The sequence below is a fragment of the Myotis nattereri genome, assembly GCF_964212035.1.
Source record: "Myotis nattereri genome assembly, chromosome: 15".
Lineage (NCBI taxonomy): Eukaryota > Metazoa > Chordata > Mammalia > Chiroptera > Vespertilionidae > Myotis > Myotis nattereri.
In genome coordinates this window covers 15493651-15515814 of record NC_138090.1, presented here as the reverse complement: position 1 = coordinate 15515814, position 22164 = coordinate 15493651, and the positions used below count along the sequence as shown (strand labels likewise).

The 22164-nt window shown below is 37.2% G+C and overlaps 1 long non-coding RNA gene across 1 annotated transcript in view; it reads right to left on the bottom strand.

The window, feature by feature from the left end:
• Positions 1-22164, bottom strand: part of LOC308530961 — a 628987-nt gene that overhangs the window by 167268 nt on the left and 439555 nt on the right. The gene's annotated exons all lie outside the window — the stretch shown is intronic.

Below are 22164 nucleotides of genomic sequence, written 5' to 3'. Positions count from 1 at the left end.
CCACCAGGGGCAGATGCTCTGACCAGTAGGTTAGCTTGCTGTGGGGGTCCAACCAACGGAGACTGAGTGAGAAGGGCCTGACACGCCTTGGAGCCCTCCCACGGCCCTTCCCTGGCTGGCCAACCTCCTGTGTCCCTCCCTGCCCCTATCGTGCACCAGTAGGGTCCCTCATCCTGGCTTGAGCCCTCTTGCAATCCGGGACCCCCAGGGGGATGTCGGAGAGCCAGTTTCGGCCTGATCCCACAGGCCAGGCAGAGGACCCCACTGGTGCATGAATTCGTGCACTGGGCCTCCAGTATTTCAATAAAGCTGGAAAAATAATATTAAGTGCCAAAAAGTGTAGTCTGTTGCGAATTCATGGTGAGAATGCAAACTGGCACTACCTTTTGGAGGATAACCTGGCAATTGTTTATCAAAATGCATACTCTTTGATACAAAATTTTCCCTTCTAGGGATCTATAGTGCAGGGACACTTGATCAAATGCCCCAAGACATGTGTAAGCCCAATGCCATACTGTTTCAATAATAACAAATAACTGGAAACAACCTAATGTACTAATTTCTCTGGGAATGAAACACTCTCAGAGAAATTAAAGACCTTGTTATAAATGAGTATATAGAAATAGAAAAAGTTTTACGTAAGCAAGGGCTTCAAAAACCGCAGGGCAGTTCACTTATATAAAAATGCGAATATTATAGTTGACTTGTCCCGCTGATCGACAATTTCCATTATAAGGTTTCCACAGTTGTTTATAATCCCTTAATTAGAAACACACTAACTTCTTTGCTCCAATGAGCTCTCACCCTCCAAAATCACCTCCACCCTTGGAATGAATAACTGTACTCTTCAACATTTTCCTACTTTCAAATACTTAATGGAAATAAAGACTACTTTTCCAGGGTTTTCAATTGCTATGTTATAAAGCCCCTGAGATGAAAATATCTTTATATTTGGACATTATGGTTATCATTTTCAATGTTATATGTTTCAAAATAACTACTATGCTCAGTAGAAGTTCAACAGGAACAATATGTCACAATAGTCCTTAACCACATGGGATCATAACTATCTCTGCTTCAGAGAGAACAAATATTCTCTCTTTGCAATGATATTCCACAGGTAAATAATGACTTGCTGCATAATATTAGAAAATGTTTGGGAAAAGATGTGCAATACTTTAGAAAAAGCTTCGGGTTGGATGTCCTGTTGCTTTCTGGCTTTGATCTCAACCTATACTGTTCCCTAATCAACATATAATCATTGTTAAGGTACCTAATACCATGCAGTCAAAACCTAGCTACAAAACAGCATGCATTGCATAATTCCCGTCTAGAATATAAATGTAAATGTAAAGTGTGTGTATATGCACAGAGAGTTTGGAAGGATTTCCAAGTGATAGTCTTTCAACTGGGCATAATGACAGGTATCCTCTACTTTCTTGGTTTTGCTCATTTATATACTCTGATATTCTATAATAAGTATGTGTGAGTTTTATATTAAGAAATTGTCTTAGTAAACTTATTTGTGTTCTATCTATGGACTTTAATAGTTATAAAGAGTTTGGGTCAGTATTATCTGATAAAGTGCAGAATAAGTTAGATTCTTTATAACATCTATGGAACATAACCTTTCCTAATGTTTACTAATCAAATTTCTGGAACCAGAGGCAGAAAGCTGGGAAAACCCAAGGAATATTGGCCAAAGCAGAGTGATAAAATCACATGGGCAGTCAGAATAATTTTGAACCTGCAAGAAGACATATATGAAAGCACAGGTTGTGGCTTTGAGCTCTGCCTCTGAAAAAATGTGTAATGATAAGCAACTTATTTATCTGTGCCTCAGTTAACTCATCTTCAGAGTGACTGAAGCACACCTTGTAAGGACTGAGTCCCACCAAGTAGAAGTTGGAATCTTAAAATGAGAGGCTCTGCTCATACATCTTCTGTCCTTGTCTCTGGACTCTCTTCCAAGTTTGAAGAACAGGGTTTGTTATTCACAACCTGAATTGGTGGTTCAGATAAGAGCCTCTTAAAAAAAATTCAGGCTTGAAACATCACTTTCTGAAGACTAGGTTATTTGGATCAATCCTCTCATTGAAAATAATCACGAATAACTGGACATTAAAAAAAAATAACTTCTTAAGATTATCAAAAAATATGATAAGGTAGTGCAAATATTAGTTCAAGATATCAGAGAAAGCAGAAACCAAGAGAGGGAAACAGAGCACTAAATTTTCTTTTCCCTAAGGGCATTTTTCAAAAAAAGCAAACATCTGCAAACTGGATTCCCAAAGGCTTATACCCTCAGAATAAGAGTTAACCAGAAGTAAACCCACCCAGACCTCCTTCACTCTCAGGGCACTGAAATAAAGTTGCCTGGGCACTAAGTAGAACTGTAAGAAAATAATGACATTGAGAAAAAGCAAAAAAAGCTATCCTCACTTGGACCTGCAAAATAAATTCACATCACTATGTAATCCAAAAAATCCTAATGCCAAACATTTAATTTAGGGTGGTCTTAAAGTTAATTCTCTTAGGTTTCTGGCTGAAGCAAACTGAAATTACCTATGGAGGAAACCCCTTTTATCTTAGGTCTCAAATAATACCTACAAATAATTACTTTCAAGGATAATAAGCAGCTTAGATTAAAAAAAAATATTCAACTACATAAGGGAAAATGGCATTATAGCAAGGAAAAATGATTTTTAAAAAGGCCTACAAATTGGGATTATTAGGCACAGATAAAACACCTATGCTTATCAAGGTTAAAAAATAAAAATAAAGATTGAAAATATATACAAGGAACTATAAAATATATTCTAATAGGTTTGATAAAGTACAAACTAGAACTTATAGAAATAAAAAATGCAACAAATGAGTACAACAACAGATTAGAAAGAGCTGAAGAGAAAATAAGTAAATGGGACTATTCATCAGATGAAATTATCTAGAGTGTAGCACAGAAGGGAAAATATAGAAAAAAATTAAGAGTCACAGGATGATAAAGTAAAAAGGCCTAACATATTTGATGGGAGTTCAAAAAGAGAATGGGAAAGAGAAAATATTTGAAGACAGAATGACAGATTTTTCTAGAAGTGATGATAGATAATAGTCCATAGGTTCAAGAAACTGTTCAGAACCCTACCAGTATTAAACTAAAAATAATAATAAAGCAACACACACTTAGAAATATCATAGTGACACTACAGAACACCCAAAAGAATGGGTAAAGATCTAAAGAGCAGCCATTAAAAAGAAATACGAATTACAATTCATGGAACATAAATTAGATGGACATCTGACAACTCAACAGTAACACTGGAAGCCAAAAGACAGTAGAATTCTTCATTATGGTGACATAAAATACTTGTAAAACTAGAATGTCAGTACTCAGAGAAAATATCTTTTAAGAGCATCTTGGACATACTACAGAGAGACAAGATGGACCCTCATTGAAAATTTGGTTTGGATGCTGAGACAATTTCTCTCTCTCTCTCTCTCTCTCTCTCTCTCTCTCTCTCTCTCTCTCACACACACACACACACACACACACACTCACACTCACTCACATCAAGAAGTTATGAAAAGCTTTATTATTTATATTAGAGGCCTGATGCACGAAATTCATGCAAGGGGCTCGGTCCTCGCAGCCACAGTGGCTGCCTCAGCCCTCGCAGCCCCTGATTCATCCATCCGGAAAGACATCTGGAAGGACGTCCAGAAGGTTGTTCGGCTGTCTAATTAGCATATTACACTTTTATAATTATAGATAATTGAGGCTTTCTGGGGGAAACATGGCAGGCCTCCTAAGGTAGTGCAAAAATGGCTCAAGAAAGCAAGGAAAGGAGGCTGGCTTGGGGATCTTATTGTGGTAGGAGGTAGCCCAGGGTGAGGAGTCCTAGACACAGATAGGAGTTTGTGATGTTTGAATCTGATGAAAAAACAAGAGAGTACCTAGACTTTTTTATCAGCCTACCCAAATGTGAGCAGAGGGAAAGAAGGAGGCTTAAAAACTGTCTTATGTATCCCCAAACTGCAGCAATTATAATATTTCAACACTGAATACTACTTCCCTCTTTGAAATCAGAAAAAATGAAAAAACTCTTTAGTACTTCATACTCAGCATTGTGGTGGAGATTACAGGCAACATAATAATGCATGAAAAAATATATAATGATTAGAAAGAAGGAAACTAAATGGTCATTATTCCCAGATGAAATAATTGTACATGTTGAAAATCCAAAGTAATCTAGTGACATATTAGTAGAATTAATAAGAGACTATAATAAGTTTCCTGATATAAAATCAATCTTCAAAACTCAATTATATTAGATATATCACCAAAATAAAGTTAGAAAATAAAAATATACCATTTATAGTAACATAAAAAAATGTCAAAAACTATAAATAAATCAATCTAACAAAAAGTTTACTTTGAAATCTAATATATGAAAAGATACACAATGTCATTAGCAATCACAGTTATGCAAATAAAAACCATAAAATGATACCATAATCACTAAATTGTCTAGAATTTAAAAATCTGATATTACCAAATGTTGAGGACGCTGTTAAATAATGGGAATTCCAAAAAAAACTTCTAGTGAGATTATAAATTTAAAAAATAACACTTTGAAAAACCAATTTACATTTAATAGTCAAGCTACAGATGCCATATCCAGTGACCCATTATTCCTCCTCCTAGGTATGCTCTAGAGAAATTGTTGCTTACTTGCACCAAAATATCTATATAAAAGTGTTCATAGAAGCATTTTTTGTAATATCCTAAACTGGTGGAACAAAATTTCCATCAAAAATGAAATTAGATAAATAAATGTTGGTATAATTATGGAATAGTATGCAATAATGGAAATGAATAAACTGTGGCTTTGTAATCACTAAAATCAGGTGTCAGCAAATTATAGCCTCAAATCTAGTCTGTTTTATAAATAGAATTTACTGGAATCACGACCACTCTCACTCATTTACATCTGTGCATGATTGCTGCCACGTCACAACAGCAGAGCTGAGGGGCTCTGGCAGAAACATATGACCCCCCCCAAAAAAAAAAACAAAAATTTTTACTATCTGGCCCTTTACAGAATAAATTGTCTTTATTAAGACATGTTACCTTAAATGAATATTGCAAGATAATGTTGACTAAAAGAGACAACAGTGAATATATGCTAAATTATTCCATTTATATAAAGTTAAGAACCTGGCAAAACTAAATTATATTGCTTAGGGATACATATATATTTGATACAATTTTAAAGCAATGCAAGGAAATAATTATCTCAAGCAGAGTTATCTTTGGGGAAGATGGACGGGTTGAGATTGGAGCAGACACAACGCAGGCTTTAAGAGAACTGATAATGTCTTAATGTGGATAGTAGATACATAGGAATTTTATTGATCGAGTAAACCAAATATAATATATAGTTTTCCTTCCATTATCTAGCTTGTAATTTTAAAAATGAAATTTAAAGTACTATATTCAAATTTAAATGTGAAAGGCTTAGTACTATATACATTTTTTAAAATAACAATGGATTCAAAGTTCTCATTACTCTTTTCTCACTTTCTAAATTTCAACATGATTTATATTAAAATATTCAAAACAGCCAATATAAAGAAATTATTTGCAAAGTTTCACTCACAAAATAATTATTTCTGTTACAACAGAAATGTAAGTTCTAGAATAGAATGTCAATATGCATAATATATTAGCTAAACTGTTAACTCAGTAATTTCTCTATAGCCAAAATATCTAAGCAAACGACAGTGTTTTTTTCCAAAGGTAATTGAATTTTTTCTTTGCTCATTAGTATTTAAGATATAAATATGCAAATACAAATCCTAATATTTTTATTACAGCTTTATTAAGCTATAATTTATATACCATGAAACTTACCCAATTTAAAAGGAAGATTCAATGGATTTTAGTATACTCACAGAGTTATACAACATTGTCATCATCCCTTTAGCTCTCACCACCAAACACTCCATCTACTCCTTCCCCAAGCCATAAGCAACTTTTAGTTTACTTTCTGTCTCTCTATATTTGTCTATTCAGAACATTCCATATAAATGGAATCATATAATATGTGATCTTTTTGTGTCTGTAATGCTCACAAGTCTCATCCAGATTATACCATGTATCAGTACTTCATACACTTCATTCTTTTTTTGATCAAATAATGATCTATTGTAAGGATAAACCACATTTTGTTTATCCACTTATCAGTGAGTAGACATTTGGGCTGTTTCCACCTTTTGGCTATCTCGTAATAGACAAACATGGTAATTAACCTTACCACCGACATGCTTCCCATTGGCTAATCAGGGTGATATGCAAATTAACTGCCAACCAATATGGCAGCTGGCAGCCAGGCAGCTGAAGCGAACAGACTTGCTTGCTCCAGTGATGGAGGAAGCCAAGGTTCCCCGCCTGCCGCTGCCGGCCTCTGAGCTGCACTCTAAGAAACAATGTTGCAATTATGGAAGCTAAACAAACCCCAGAAACCTGCTTTCAGCCAGCCGGGCCTCAGAGCTGGAGCTGCAACAGTGTTTCAATTATAGAAGCCAAACAAACCCAGATACCTGCTTTCAGCAGCCGAGGTCTCATAGCTGGAGCCGAGCCTCAGAGCTAAAGCTGCCTCTCAGTTCCAGTGACAGCCATAGAAGGTAAATAAATCCCAGAATAAAAAATAAAGAAAAAAGGAGAGCTTGGGAGCTTCAGTCACCCGCCAGCCTGAAAACAGCCCTCAGCTCCTCACCCAGACTGGCCAGGCACCCCAGTGGGGAACCCCACCCTGAAGGGGGTGTGACCAGCTGCAAACAGCCATCATCACCTCATCCAGGCTGGCCAGGCACCCGAGCGGGACCCCCACCCTGATCCAGGACACCCTTCGGGGCAAACCAGCCGGCCCCCACCTGTGCACCAGGCCTCTATCCTATATAGTAAAAGGGTAATATGCAAACTGACCCTAACAGCAGAAAGACTGGGAATGACTGGTCACTATGACACACACTGACCACCAGGGGGCAGACGCTCAATGCAGGAGCTGCCTTCTGGTGGTCAAGGTGCTCTCACATGGGGGAGCTCTGCTCAGCCACAAGCCAGGCTGATGGCTGCCAGTACAGCAGTGGTGGTGGGAGCCTCTCCTGCCTCCTCAGCAGCGCTAAGGATGTCCGACTGCAGTTTAGGACTGATCCCTGCTGGCAAGTGGACATCCCCCGAGGGCTGCTGGGCTGCCAGAGGGATGTCTGATTGCCATCTTAGGCCCAATCCCCCAGGGAGCAGGCCTAAACCAGCAGGTGGTCATCCCCTGAGGGGTCCCAGACTGCGAGAGGGCACAGGCCAGGCTGAGGGACTCCCCCTGCCCCCTAAGTGCACAAATTTTTGTGCACCGGGCCTCTAGTATATATATAAAGCGGAAATATGCAAATTATCTGTTACAGTGTCACAGTCATGACCATTGGTGGGCAGGGGTATGCATGGCAGTGTGTAGGGCTGCGTGTGGCAGTGGGTGGGGCTACACGTGCAACTGGTCACCAAGAGATAGGTCCGCCCCGCCTCTCCACCCCCCTACGTGGGCAGTGGCGGCAGCTCCCTCCCAGTTCCCACAGGCACAAGCAGCTCGCTCCCGCCTCACTCCCGCCTCCCGCAGAATTGGCGTGAATCCCTCCAGGCTCCCGCAGAAGCGGCGCAGCTCCCTCACAGCTCCCATGGGCGCCAGTGGCTTGCTTCTGCCTCCCACAGAAGCCGCATGGCTCCCATGGGAGCAGCGCAGCTCCTGGAGGCGTGCTGTGGTTCCGCCTGCTCCCGTGGAAGCAGCAGGTGGCCTACTGCACGCGATATCGCACAATGGGCCACTATTTATAAATAATACTGCATGAAGATTTATGTACAAATTTTTGTGTGAACCCACTTTTATTTCTCTTAGGTATATATTGCTAAATGGAATTAGTCTTTATTTTAATATTTGACTTACACCTGACTACAAAAAAACCCTATACAGTTAAGTTAAATTACAGCATCTCTTTATTACTTCTGGGAAGCTAGTTTTGTGAAATAAACTGTTATTTCGTTTTCTAAAGCATATTACCACATCACTGAAAAGTCCATATATTTTTTTACTGTGACAATACAGGATTACAATTAACATGATATTTATTCTCTGACCAGTAAAATTAAATATGTTCAAATATATCTTATAAATTTCAGGAAATAAGTCTTTTAACACATGGAAAGTTTCTCAAAATTTTTCTCACACTGAGAATTTTCCAGGCTAAAATGAAAATCCTTTCTATATAACCTATCATCCCACCTCTATAATCAGAAACCAACTAAATAAGTCCAAATAACTTAACCATTTTTAAAGATACCAAATTTTCTGCAATTTAGAAATATTCTTAAGTTAGACAAAAACAGACAATTCAAAAATTTAGTACAAAACTATTAACTAAGACTAAGAAAAAAGTACTAAATGAACCATATCTTTGTTCAAGATTTGCCTATTTGTATAACTGTAACAACCCAAACTGAATTTTGGCACTATAATTATGATAAAAAAATAAAAATAAATAGATAATTCAATATTTACTACTAACTATTTTGTTCAAAGGTAGCAGTAACTTTCCCAAAAAATCCACAAAGATCCTGAGGTAGGTAAACAAAAGGAAATGACAGCATTTTGAGCCTCTCTACTGCCTTCAGAAATATAGATTTTAGAACTAATAGCTATCTGCTAAAAATTCCAAGTGAAAAAGAAAGCAACAATTAACTAGAAAGAAAAAGAAAGAGGTTAAGAAGCATTAAAGAGGTTAGGAGTTATAAGGAGTTAAGAAGAAAGAGACAGAGAGAAGAAAAAAGGCAAAAACAACAATAAGAATGTTTGGTTGGAGATCACTGATGATGAGAAAATCTGCCCAAATATGCATGACTTCCACAGTATGCACTGTAGCTGGATCTGCAATTAATAGACAAAAACCCAGAACAGTGAACACAGCAAGACAGAAAACTGAACATGTTTGGCCAATGGACCCCAAAGACAGAGCAACATTTCTGCAGCTAAGTATAGATTCATGTGCGAAACAACCAGTGCATCTGCTAGAGGGTTCAGGGAGAAGAGGGGCTCTGAGCAGCTTTAAAGAAAATCAGCATCATTCCGTCTAATTAAAACCTACTTTTATTTCATTTGTATAAGGGTGTCAGGTTCGATTAGAGGCCACATACAATTTGGCTCTGAGAAGAATGGTGGCTTTCTTTCATGAAAAACAAAGGAAGAGAAGTAATTCCTAAATGTTATCATCAGAGGTTTTGGGGGTAGCATGCCTACTCTTGAGGTCACTAATGTCCCAGGGGAGGGGGCTAAAGGGTTTGTTGTCAGCTGTCGGGAAGGATTTCAGGCTCCCCTGAAATAGAAATATGGTATCCTGAGTTAACTGGATACACAAATTCATTAGGTAAGCAAAGAATGGTAAATGTTACCCTCAGTTTGCAGTTCTATGCCCCAATGGGAGAAGACCGTAACTGTATTTGCCTTCGGTTTCTGTTTATCTGTGTATACTCATCTGGGTGTGTATCATGTAACACGCCTTCTTATTGTAGGCAGTTCCAAAACACTTAATGCGAGCTTCCTTGTTAGCAGCAAGTGGGTCTGTTGAAGCTTAAGAAAGCCATTTAATAAAAATAAAGCCACCCAAATGAACATGGATTGAAAAAATTTGAGATTGATGGAGCTAGGTTGGTCACTGTAATTACGGAAGGTGTATCATTTCCTAAGCTCTCTTTGCATTAAGTGTATGCCATACATTTATCAGACATAATTAGCACTTTAGGTGACAATGATTTGATTTCTTCCCTTGTAATAAAAGCTCTCTGTGTTGGCATATACATTCAGAACGGGAAACTGAATACTGTTGCTGTTTATTCCCCAGAGGCAAAATTTAGGACAAACTGGGGAAAATATGAAGAGGGCTTACAGAACAGCCCTTTGTGAATTTTGCAAACAGAAAAAGGAAATAGTTCAATAAAGGCTTTTAAGGATCACAGTCAAACGCATGCTTTTTTGAAAGCAAAGAATATGTATGGAACGTTTCTCTACTTTCAAAGTCAGCATTTAACTTTCCTTTAGATGTGAACAAACCCATACTAAATTGATTCATAGGCACAACTGCAAAACTGGACACATTTAAATGCCTGCATCGGAACCAGAAAAGTGTGTATGCTGCCTTCTCAGATGGGAACAGAAAAAGAGAACTGTTTTAAAAATGATTTCAGCCGAAACCGGTTTGGCTCAGTGGATAGAGCATCAGCCTGCGGACTGAAGGGTCCAGGGTTCGATTCCGGTCAAGGGCATGTGCCTGGGCTGCGGGCACATCCCCAGTAGGAGATGTGCAGGAGGCGGCTGATCGATGTTTCTCTCATCTATGTTTCTGACTATCTCTCTCCCTTCCTCTCTGTAAAAAATCAATAAAATATATTTTAAAAAAATGATTTCAAATAATTATTGATCCTTCTATATATTTAATTGCCACAATTAAGAATCATGTTAACCTACTCTTCTGGGGATACAAGTATTTATATAAACGTTAAGAATTTCTTTTCAAACAGGACAATGGAGAAGAAACTGCAGTGCAGGTTGCTGATCTATTGTCGATGGCTCATAAAGGCTGCTACATCCCGCTGAAACCTAGCTCCATGAGAAATGCTGTGAAAACTTACGTTTTATTTTTTATTTCAATCTTCTTGAATTCTCTTCTCTTTTTCATAAAAAAAAAAAACAGGAGGTGCAGCTGGCTTAATTTCTTTGATTGCATAAATTAAGGAGAAATTTAGTCACAGGCAATTATTGTTAAAATAATTATTTCTAAAATAAATCTAATGGCATTAATTAACTTAATGTAAACCTTCCACTGAAGCTGAACTTGCTGACTTTTGCTGAACCTAAGATTTGTTCTACTTGGATGTTGATACATAGAGAGATGGTCTGTTAAAGCGACTTGTGTGCCATCCTCTATTCCAGAGATTCTAAAATCTCACAATATTGCAGTAGTGGATGTGAGAGATGCTCATACCTCACATACCACACTGGCCCCTAAGCATGTTTATTTTATATTTTCTCACACTCGTATGGACTGCTTCCTGACCTAAATAAGAATAACTTCACAGAAAGGGTCCTGGTTTTTATGAGTTCCTACTTAAGAAATGTATAAGTAGTAAACCAGAAACACACAATGAAAACCTTGAAAAATTAATATGAAGAGAGTAGGTTGCGGCATAAACACATTTTGCTAATAATGTAAAAAATAATAGAAAAAATGAGGTAACTATTGAGAGCATTTCAGAGTTAACTTATTATAATTTAGAAATTATTTAGAAATGTATACTCATGAAAGAAATTCAGCAATTGTATGCATCACAGTTTTCTAAGCATTGGTTTAAACAAAGGATATGGGAAACAATAGTAATGGTTTAAAAAAAAATAATTTCTCTTAGCTAATATTTAACTTGAGCCCAGTGGAGGTGAAGACTACACAAAGAAAAGACTGTTTATGTATTCTCTCTGATAGTTGTATAGTATGTTGTTTTCTCAACGTAAGAATGATTTGGTTTAGAAACTCAAATTTGATTTCTGCAGGTCTGCACCTGTAGCCTAGGTTTTCTTGAGTATAGACACAAGAGACCAGAAATAAACAGAAAGGAATGAATCATGTTACGGGAGAACCCAGGGTTACCAGACAAGGCTGGGCTTGACAGAATGCAGCTGCAGGTGATGGCCAATGTTCTCTCTCTGATCCTGTGTGCTTATGTGAAAGAGTCATATTAAACTCCAGAAATTATAACGTGATATTATCACCTGTTACAGAAATAATACTTGTTAAAACCAACTAGTTACTAAACAGGGTTACAACGAGTTATTGTTAGCACTTTTGCTCAAATGCAAAGCCTTTTCCCGGATATTTATTTGCTTTTTGCATACAATTTTGTATCAGTGACATGAAACGTTTCCATGTGAAAATATTGAACAGCCATGACCTATGATCATGAAGTTCCCTATTATTTCTCATTAGATGATATATTTTACCTTTACAACACATATACACATAACATACATATGCAAGTCAGAAAACACATTCAATTTTTCTCCTACACTCCCCTAGGACAATGTAGGGAACCTCATGTCAAAAACCCTCACTTTAGAACAATAAACTAGCCACAGCCTTCCTGAGGCTGGCCAACTCTAGCATAAGTAATTCAAGAGGCTGAGAGATGCCAGATAAATTTGATTACTATAAAAGATGGGAATATGTTTCTTTCCTTTGAGAATTCACAAAAAGGGGTCAAAAACAAAGCGATGCTGAAAGCGAACAATTTCATTTCGCCTGCAATTCAAGGCGAAAATTCAAAGGCAATTTTGCAGGAACATTTTATCACAATTTTATAGACCCTCATTTCCTGCACACATCACAATCTTTAATTCCTGAAAGAGGAAAGCAAGAAAAGGGGAAGTGGTGGGGAGAGAGGGTGAGGAGGCTGAGACCAACCGCAAGGGGCTTTTTCTTCTTCTTCTTTAAGATATAAATGCAGATATTTATAAAGCAGTGAGAGACTTGTAAATCTTTCTTCAAAGCTGAACCTGCTGCTGGGATTGTGATTTGCTAAAAGCTGCTGTAGGCATACTCCAGAACTCAGCAGGGCCGTCCCTCCCCTTCCAAAAATAAAAAAATAAAAAATAAAAGGAGTGGAGAGAGAAAAAGCCACTGATTAGTAGCGTCTCCACAGATGTGAGTTTTAAAAAACTGTTTTCATTTTATACCTTCTCCTTGAATCACTTTTTTTTTCTTTCCAAATATTAAAAAAAATATTAAAAACTCAATACTTTGCTTCCCATCTCGTAGTCTAATTGGACTCTCCTTGATGCTGTCTGAAAATGGCAGGTCATTTCTCAAAGACGAGCTGTTAGGGGTCCTTTGGAAGGTCACAAGCCAAGGACAAATGCAACGTCCAAGACCCAAAGGGGACCTTGCCTGCCTCCGCTCCCCACCCCTAGGTCTTGTCTGGGATAATAAAGGGTGATGTTAGTTAGCTGGGAGCACAAAGATATGGTTTCCCATTCTAATCTTGCCAATAATTTCATGTGTGATCTCAGAGGAAAGCCACATACCCGCTCTCATTTCCTAGTGGGGCTAATAAGTAAGTCCTACTGAATAAGTAAGTCCTACTGGCTTCCCAGGGCTGTGAGGATAAGGAAAAACAGCAAGGGGAAAGCACTGCTCATGTTGAATACTGATGCGTCCCCAAGAACCAGGAAGTGTCTGGGACAGAGAAGCTGGTGAGTAAGTGTTTGTTACCAAAAGAATGAATGCAGTTTGGAAAGCATAAGCCATGAGACACAGAGTAAAGCTACAATGGTGGATACTGAAGTGAAAACAATGGTGGAACCTGCGATCTCAGAGAGGGCACTAGACTGGCTTAGGCTACAGCAGGTATTTCTTGTTGGAGAAGTCAACCACGATTAGCTGCACCCACCTCCCAGCCCCATCTCACACCCTCACACGCTTACCATCTGAACTCAAAAGACTCAAGCGGCTGCCGAGCCTGGTGTGACTGCAGAGAACACGGCCCATTTGGAAACATGAGCATGGCACGGTGGTTTTGCATTAGTCTCCAAATAGATACACTGATTTCAGAGAGAAGGGGACAGAAATAATTTTACTTTGGGAAGCGAAGGTGATTTTAAAAGGAAGAGAAAAAAATGGGAGAAAAAATCCTTGGGAAAGTCACTGTTTTCCACACTGAACCAGATACTGCTGTCCATGAGGAGGGAACGTACCATTGCCAAACAGCGTTGCTGACCTTCTGGAGGTCTGGCCACCTTGCTTCTGGGGAAATTTTTGGGATGCCCTGGCAATTTTGTGTGCTGACCTAAATTCCCATTAAGAACAAAGAACCACAATAAAGGGAGGAACTAGATTTTGACAATTGCATCAATATATAATACAAAGATCCAAGATGTCTAAGCTATCTACAGCACAGTACTATATAGATGGTATATATAATGTCTATGTAATTGAAATCTTTGCATAAACCTACTTTTTAAAATGCTATCCCCAATTCAGTCATTATAATTGGTTAAACAAATCAATATCTACAACTAGCCACAGATTTCTATACAAAATTCCACAGTATTTGCCATATTGGACTTACCATACTAAGGAGCACTCAGGTTCATTTCCATGTCCAGAGCCCACCCACCAGCTACATACTCGGTGCTAAGATGAGACACAGCACAAACTGTAAAGAAAACACTCATTGGAAGGAGCTGCCACCTGGTTACTTCCCAGCCAATAGAAATAGACAAATACACAAACCATGTACCAAAGAGGAAATTTTAACAAAACATTCAGATACACCAAAAACAAAAATAATTGTAATAGCAGTAATTTTGCTTGTCCTTACCAATAATCTGCAGGTAGACGATGCTTAAATGTAGAATGGTAAAAACATGTAATCAGAAACACAATTGGGGCCCATTAGGGATGGCAGATGCCCTTAATTTATTCATTTATTCAACAAATATTTCACTAGTGCTGCCTGTCCGCTGAAAATATCACAGTGAAGAGAAGCATGGTCCCATAGAGCTTATGGTCTAATGTAGGAGATGAACAAATAATTAATTAAATATATTGTGACAAATGTCATGAAAGGGGACATGAGTGCTTGGGGACCAATGAGATGATCTCTCAGATCATCATTTCCCCCTTAACTTTTGAAAAAAGAAGCTGAGACCCAGAGAGAGGGCAGGCAGTTTCCCAAGGTGGTCCAGAGAGACCGTTAACAAAGTGAGAATATGGAAGTGGGAATGTGGCCCAGCAAAACAGATAATGTTCAGAATATCTGCTTTACTGAAAGGAGCCACCTCAAATCCATTTTAGAAGCAAATGAGATACAAACAACTTTTAAACAATAGGTAAACACATGGGTGGTTTTGCATCATTAAATAACAAGTGATGTTTTATCGTACCACGTACCACAAAGTGAGTTTCATTGTTTTTCTCCAATAATCTTTAAGCATCCTGAGTGGAGTCTGGAGACAGTAAAACTCGAGTTTACTCATATCTGGAAAAGTGAATGTGCAGATGAGTTTCAGGGATTCCAATCTCCACACTCTGTAAGGGCTGTAGATCTGTTACTCACACTGCCAAGAAGTTACATGGATTTCCATTACGTCATCCCATATCTCAAAAGAGCTACCTATTAATCAATCTCTTAAAGTAGTACTTTTTTATTACATACAAAATATGTGTGTTTCATAGAAAGCTCTTACCATCTCTACCAAAATTCTGAGTTTAAAAAATTCTTACAAGGGATGATGAAGTTTATAAACAAAACCTCTTCAAATGGAGAAGATGCTATTATGTGAAGAATTAAAGAGTCTACCACAGGCCACCAATGTGGGGAGGTCACTATGTCAGATAGGTAAGCATCAGACTGCTGGCCACTTCTTCTTTAAAGTCAGGCTTACTGAAGTACAATTTACCCATCCTTTTCAGTGTAAAGAATTTTTTGTCAAATGTATAGTTAGGTAACCAGCAGAATACTGAAAAGTTCCATTAGTCCCTTGTACTGTTAGTCAACCCCTCCCCCCTAGCCCCAGTCCTTTACAACCACTGATCTGTTCTCTATCGCGATAGATTTGCTTTTACAGAATGCATTGTTAACGGAATCTACAGCATGGAGATTCATCCATGTTGTGTGTGCATCAGTAGTTCATTCCTTTTTATTGCTGAATAGTATTCCATTGTATGGATATAGCACTGTTTATCCAATTATCAGTTGAAGGACATTTGGGCAGTTTCCAAGTTTGGGCAATTACAAATTTCTTTTGTAATTGGATTACAAAAAATTAGGATTTTTTTAAAAGCAAACTACTTAAAAAGGTTAGGCCCTAGCTTGTTTGGCTCAGTGGATAGGGCATCGGCCTACAGACTGAAGGGTCCTGGGTTTGATTCTGGTCAAGGGCATATGCCTAGGTTGTGGGCTCAATCCCCAGTAGGGGGTGTGCAGGAGGCAGCCGATCAATAATTCTCTCTTGTCATTGATGTTTCTATCTCTCTCTCCTTCTCCCTTCCTCTCTGAAATCAAAAAAAATACATCTTTTTTAAAAAGGCTAGGAAAGACCAGTAAAAAAATAATTCCACGAAAAACATCTTAATGCGAATGGCTGAATGCTAAGAAAGTGAACAACATTACACAGATGTTTTATCTGCATTTCCTCTTCACTGGATGCAGAAAAAGACATAGTCACTACTTTCACTTTAGTTTCTACTGAGCTTGCTTCCTAGTCTTTCAGATGCCAACTCACCGCTACTGAGTCCACGGCAGCATTCTTGGGAAATGTCATAGCCGAACCCTAAACAGTTTTGATGGAGTCTCTTTTTAAATCTCAGAAAATCACCTTTTAGACCTTTCTTAAAACTGTGATCTTGAGCTAAGCTGTTGTACTTAACTGTGTCTCTTTAACCTAGGGAACTCACTGCCAAAAAAATATTATTGAGGCCAACAGCTTAATAAGTTTTATAGAAGATTAAATATTTATATGAATAAAAATAGCACCTGCAGTGACACCAGGAAGGATAAAATTACATGGGCTATGAAATCTTCATGCTTCAGGGCATCAATTGCTTACAAGCTGGAGGAGGCAGTTTTCCTCACAGAACAACACTGCTAACTATGTCTTCCTCAGAGGTACTTCAGTGCTGACCACTTGAAGGACCAAAGACTATAGCAGAAGGACCATTAAGCTCTCAGCGTGTACCCAGCTCAAGGCTGTTCAGGATTTTAGGAAATGGACATGATACTATACCAATTTAAAACACAAAAACAAGATACAAGAGAGAGGCCAACAACTCCATTCAAACCGGATGTGAGTAAGATAGAACAAAATTATCATAAAAGATGAAAGAGCTTAAGAACAGAAACATTTCCGAATTTTGATGGCCAGTAAAGAACTGAGGACCCTAAATCTTAAAGTTAAGACAAAACAGGAAAGGAGGTCATCAGTCAGCTACTTATCTTTTCTTTCTTTAATATTTTTCCCAAAGTAGAAATGTAACACAAACATTATTAATAAGACCTTATTCTTCTAACTTTGCTACAGTAAAGGCCAACATTTGACTGGAGAGGAAAACAACATGGAAAACATAATTAAATAAGGAGAAAAATCAAGAGAAATTAACAGAATGTGGGCACCAATTTGTAGATGCCAGATCTCACTTCTCCCAGCACCAACTACACAGTGGCATTTATAAATGACCCCTTTTTCTTTATGCATTACAGGAACAATAGTAAATATCAATTAATCAATTTTATAAATAAAATATTCAACAAAGTAAAGAGTAGCATCCAGCCAGGCAAAGTATGCTAATAAGGGTAATAACATATTAGCTTTATTGAAAATTCACTTGACTTTGCAAATTTAGATAACCCAACATGCACAAACATTCTATGGTTACTAATACGGCTTGATATTCAGTTACATAATTAGTTGCTTTATACAGAATTATTGAAGAAATAGCTATGGGTCTGGGAAGATGCTCTTGTGCAAAATAGTATTTGGAAATGCATGATGGGTGGCCCTCAGAATGACTAAATGAACAAAGGGCTCCTGTGGATTTTAATAACACTGATCCACTTATGAATCATAAATCAAATGGGAACCTTCTTACAGTTCAAAGATTTCCAAGATTTCTGGGGAGAATGCTCCAGCAAAGCAGCATGTTATCAGCCAGGATTAATCACATTTGCTCACATTTTTAACCAAAAAAATAGTGTTTTGCACCTCTCAGATAGGTGCTGACAAGGATTGGCAAAAATTCAACGGTGGGACAGGTGAGGAGAAGGGAGCAGAGCAAACATCAGGGCCTGTGCTGGGTCTTTTGGAATCCAGAGTCTTGCACAGAGATGGCCAGAGAAATGCAGGCTGATAAAGATGAGCCATCACAACCTCAGCCAGAGAGACAAATAAATGGTTGGTATCAACAGGAGCCCTTTCTTATTATTTTTAGAAAAGGCCTTTAATTTAATGCATATTTTCTTTGCTGAAAAGGAAATAGTGATATTAACAAATTGGTTTTATTTCTAATCTGGCAGGCTGCCTGCAGTGAAATGTAAATACATGTACATGGGAGGCAGGATTAGCATTTGCTGGAGAAAAAGAGTAGTCAATATTTTAATGAGGAAGTCTAAGAAAGCAATTGCATGAAACACACTCCGATGTCACAGGGGAGCTTTTTAAGTTAAGCCAACTAGTTCCAAATTACTACTTTTCTCAGCTCTCCTTTAAGAGGAGTTTAGACTTACTTAAAAAATACAACTGTGGCATTTAGTCTTAAATATCATAAAATAGCTATAATATTCATCTCTATAAATACATACATTAACCTATATACATCTCTCTCATTATGTATATGGAAAAAGAACGTCTGGCATGCCATTCTTCAGTTAAATGGCCCATTTAACAATGTCATCTTTCTGCTTTTTTCAAAGACAGAAATATTAGGTGAAGAAAATTGATACTATCCAAGAATGGGAGATAGATTTTTAAGGGGAGGGGTGGAATGTGTGATAAGAAATATGGGTAACCAAAACAAATAAAAATCAATAATATTGTTTAAGGACAGAGTCGTGTATATAAGACAGGCTCATATAACAGATAAAATCTATTAGAAAAACACTATGTATCATAAAATTTATAATATGGCATCCATAGGAGGCATATTTCCATCTTAGAATCTGATTTATCAAGAGCTAGAAAAAGAGAAAAGAACAAGAGCATTCTGGGAATAAGGTGAGTGTGGTAAACCTAGGAGATAAATAAAAGACCTAAAGTATCATCAATACCTTAGAGATGATCATACATGCTTAAATGAACTCAAATGATTCCAAGAGTAGTAGACTTCGATTTCAACATTTCTGAATTTCAGGGTATTTGATAGAACCAACTACTTTAACAACACACATTAAAACAGTATTTCTAATATTCTTGTTAGTGCTATCAGGAACATTTTATGTCTAACAAATACGTAAGCATTTTATGTTCTTAAATTGGCCAAAATTTACCTTATTCTTCAAAACACAGCACCAACATTGAATAATAAAAGTAAGTGTAGAAATTATTAAAATAAAAAATAAACATCATAGAAAATGATCAACAAGGTCAAATTTATTTTAGTAAAGAAGCATAGAGCTGATAAACACATGATGATATAGAATAAAAAAAATGTATATGTAATCAACATTAATATCCTGGAGACATTAAAATGATCATAAGACCTTACAATTACTTACACCTTATACTTTTACATATTACTAGAGGTCCGGTGCATGAAATTCGTGCATGGGGGAGAGGGGGATCTCTTCAACCCAGCCTGCACCCTCTCCAATCCGGGACTCCTCAGGGGATGTCTGACTGCCGGTTTAGGCCCGATCCCAGGGATTAGGCCGAAACCAGCAGTCAGACATCCCTCTCACAATCCTGGACTGCTGGCTCCTCATAGCTCACCTGCCTGCCTGCCTGCCTGGTCTCCCCTAACTGCGCCCCCCCCCCCACCAGCCTGACTGCCCCTCACTGCCTCTGCATGCTGGCCTGATTGCCCCTAACTGCCCCCCTCTGCTGGCCTGGTCACTCCTAATAGTGCCCCCCACTAGCCTGGTCACCCCCAACTATCCCCACCCCCGCTGGTCTGGTCACCCCACACAGCCTGCAGTTCAGTTGTTTGGTCATCCCTCACTAACCCCCCTGCTGGCCTTGTGAGGGTGTGAGGGTTAATTTGCATATTCCCTCTTTATTATATAGGATAATTACATAGTTCTGTCTATCCAAAATAAACTGTTACACATGAAAATTAGAAGAAATATACCAAGATATTCAAAGTGGTATTATGTTTATTAAGCAAAAACAATGTTTAAACACAGATTTTTTTAGAAAGAGGAGAAAAGATATATTAAAGAGATAAAAATAAAAACATAATATTAATATTAGACAAAGAAAATTTCAAGGAAGAGAGCTTTTATATGAAGGAAGTACAATTCAAAGCAAATAGACAATTTTATTTGTCAAATAATTCTGCACTGTCAAAATGCACATATCTCTATAAGAAAACAAGAACAAATTAATAAATAATTTCAACATCTCTCACAGTGGGTCAAAGAAGATCAAAGCAGACAGCAAGAGCACTATGATATAGAAGAGCTTGATAATATAATTAGTAAGATTAAATTCTCTACTCTAAATAAAATAACTTTCATCTCCAGTGCCCATGGACTCCTTCCCAAAGATGATCTTATAAACTCTTCCATAAGAATAATGTCAATAAAATTCAAGTAAAAGTCATAGCAGGTATATTTCAGAGACAATTAAATGAAACTAGAAATTAATATTAATAGATGAAGTCTTAAAATTCAACTACTTTATATTCTAAAATTACTCTTTTAAAAGAATTTTGAGTCATAGATGATATCAAAGTGGTACTTCAAGCTATTATACAATGAATAAAATAAGAATACAACATATCAAAAGTTACATAATGCAGCTAAAATAAAAATCAAATATTTTATTTGTTAACAAACAAAAAATGATAAATGAACCAAAGATGCAACTTAAGAAGCTATTAAGAAAATAGAAAAACTATGGAAATAATAATTTAATAGCTAGTTCTTCAAAACTACCTATGTCAAAGCCAATCAAGGAAAAGATATCTCATATTCAGAATGACGAAAATGATTTAACAACATATTTATGATTATTTTAAAATTGTAACAATATTTTATATGCATCTATATTAACAAATTTAACATCTAGATGAATTGATATTTTAATACGGAAATATAAATTACCTAAGTTAGTTTAATAAGGGATAAAAAACAATCTAAACATTTAAATACCCTTGGACGGAAAGTAGAGGTTTCAAAGAATTTATCCCTCAAATGACCCAGACACTGACATTAATTCTATCACATTTAAAGAAGAGGAGGGGTCACTACCACTCTTTGCTAGTTAAACTGGTCCAGGGCATGGTGTTGGGGTAGGAGGGGTAGGGAGGATGGGGAAACCTTGTTATTATGAGGCCACAATCAACCCTGTTCAAAAAAAGATCTTCATAGATACCACTTAGGAATTATATAAAGAACTCTAATAGAATATTATCATGTCTTAGGAAGGCTTATTTCTGGTTTTTAAAGATGAATCCAGGTTAGAAAATCCACCAATAAATGGAGAGAACCAGTGTGTTCACCAATGGAATGACAATATTACAGAGATACCAAGTCTAGTCCAATCATTCATAAAAATCCAATTGTCATTAAAATCCAACACAGATAAAGCAATACAATAGCCAAGAAATTTTTGAAAAAGAAGAACAGAGGGAAATTTAGCATTACCTGATAATAAACCAAAATTACAAAAATCACATAAACACTACAGCAATGACACAGGAAATTATTTACATTATCAAAATTAGAAGAAAACCTACATATTGACTGTTTAATAGGAATGGGTAAAACTTCTTAATGCTACACCCATGTAACTGAATAGTGCACAGTGATTAAAACTTACATTGTAGAAGAGCATGGAAAGGTGTTCAAGTCTTATTGGTAACTGAGAGTAAAACTACAAATAAATTAATAGGAAAAGTTTTTTCTAAAGAATTCCATCTAATCACAGGTATATAAACTTTAAAAGACCTATACTAAATGTAAACAAAGGATATTTTTCCATAATTGACTTAAATAATTTCACTATTTAGTTTCTTCAAGTTTTCCTATTTTACAAAACAAATATATTCTATTGTTTATAATAGAATCCAGCATTCTCTTAATTTAAATATACTTGTACATGACTGAAATTCATATATACATATGAAGCCTGTGCTCTTTCCCAATGGCAAGCGTCTGGATATGACTCACCAAAAAAATTACTAAATGTCTGAAGGAAATATTAAAGCAAATAGCCCAGCACGGCAATGATCGCATAGAACTGTATATATTCGCTCTGTGCACTGGACAGGAATTTTTCATTTCATACATCATTTACAACTTGCTGCAGTGATTCTGTGAAATCAGTCCATACCATTAGCACACACAAAGAGAAACAC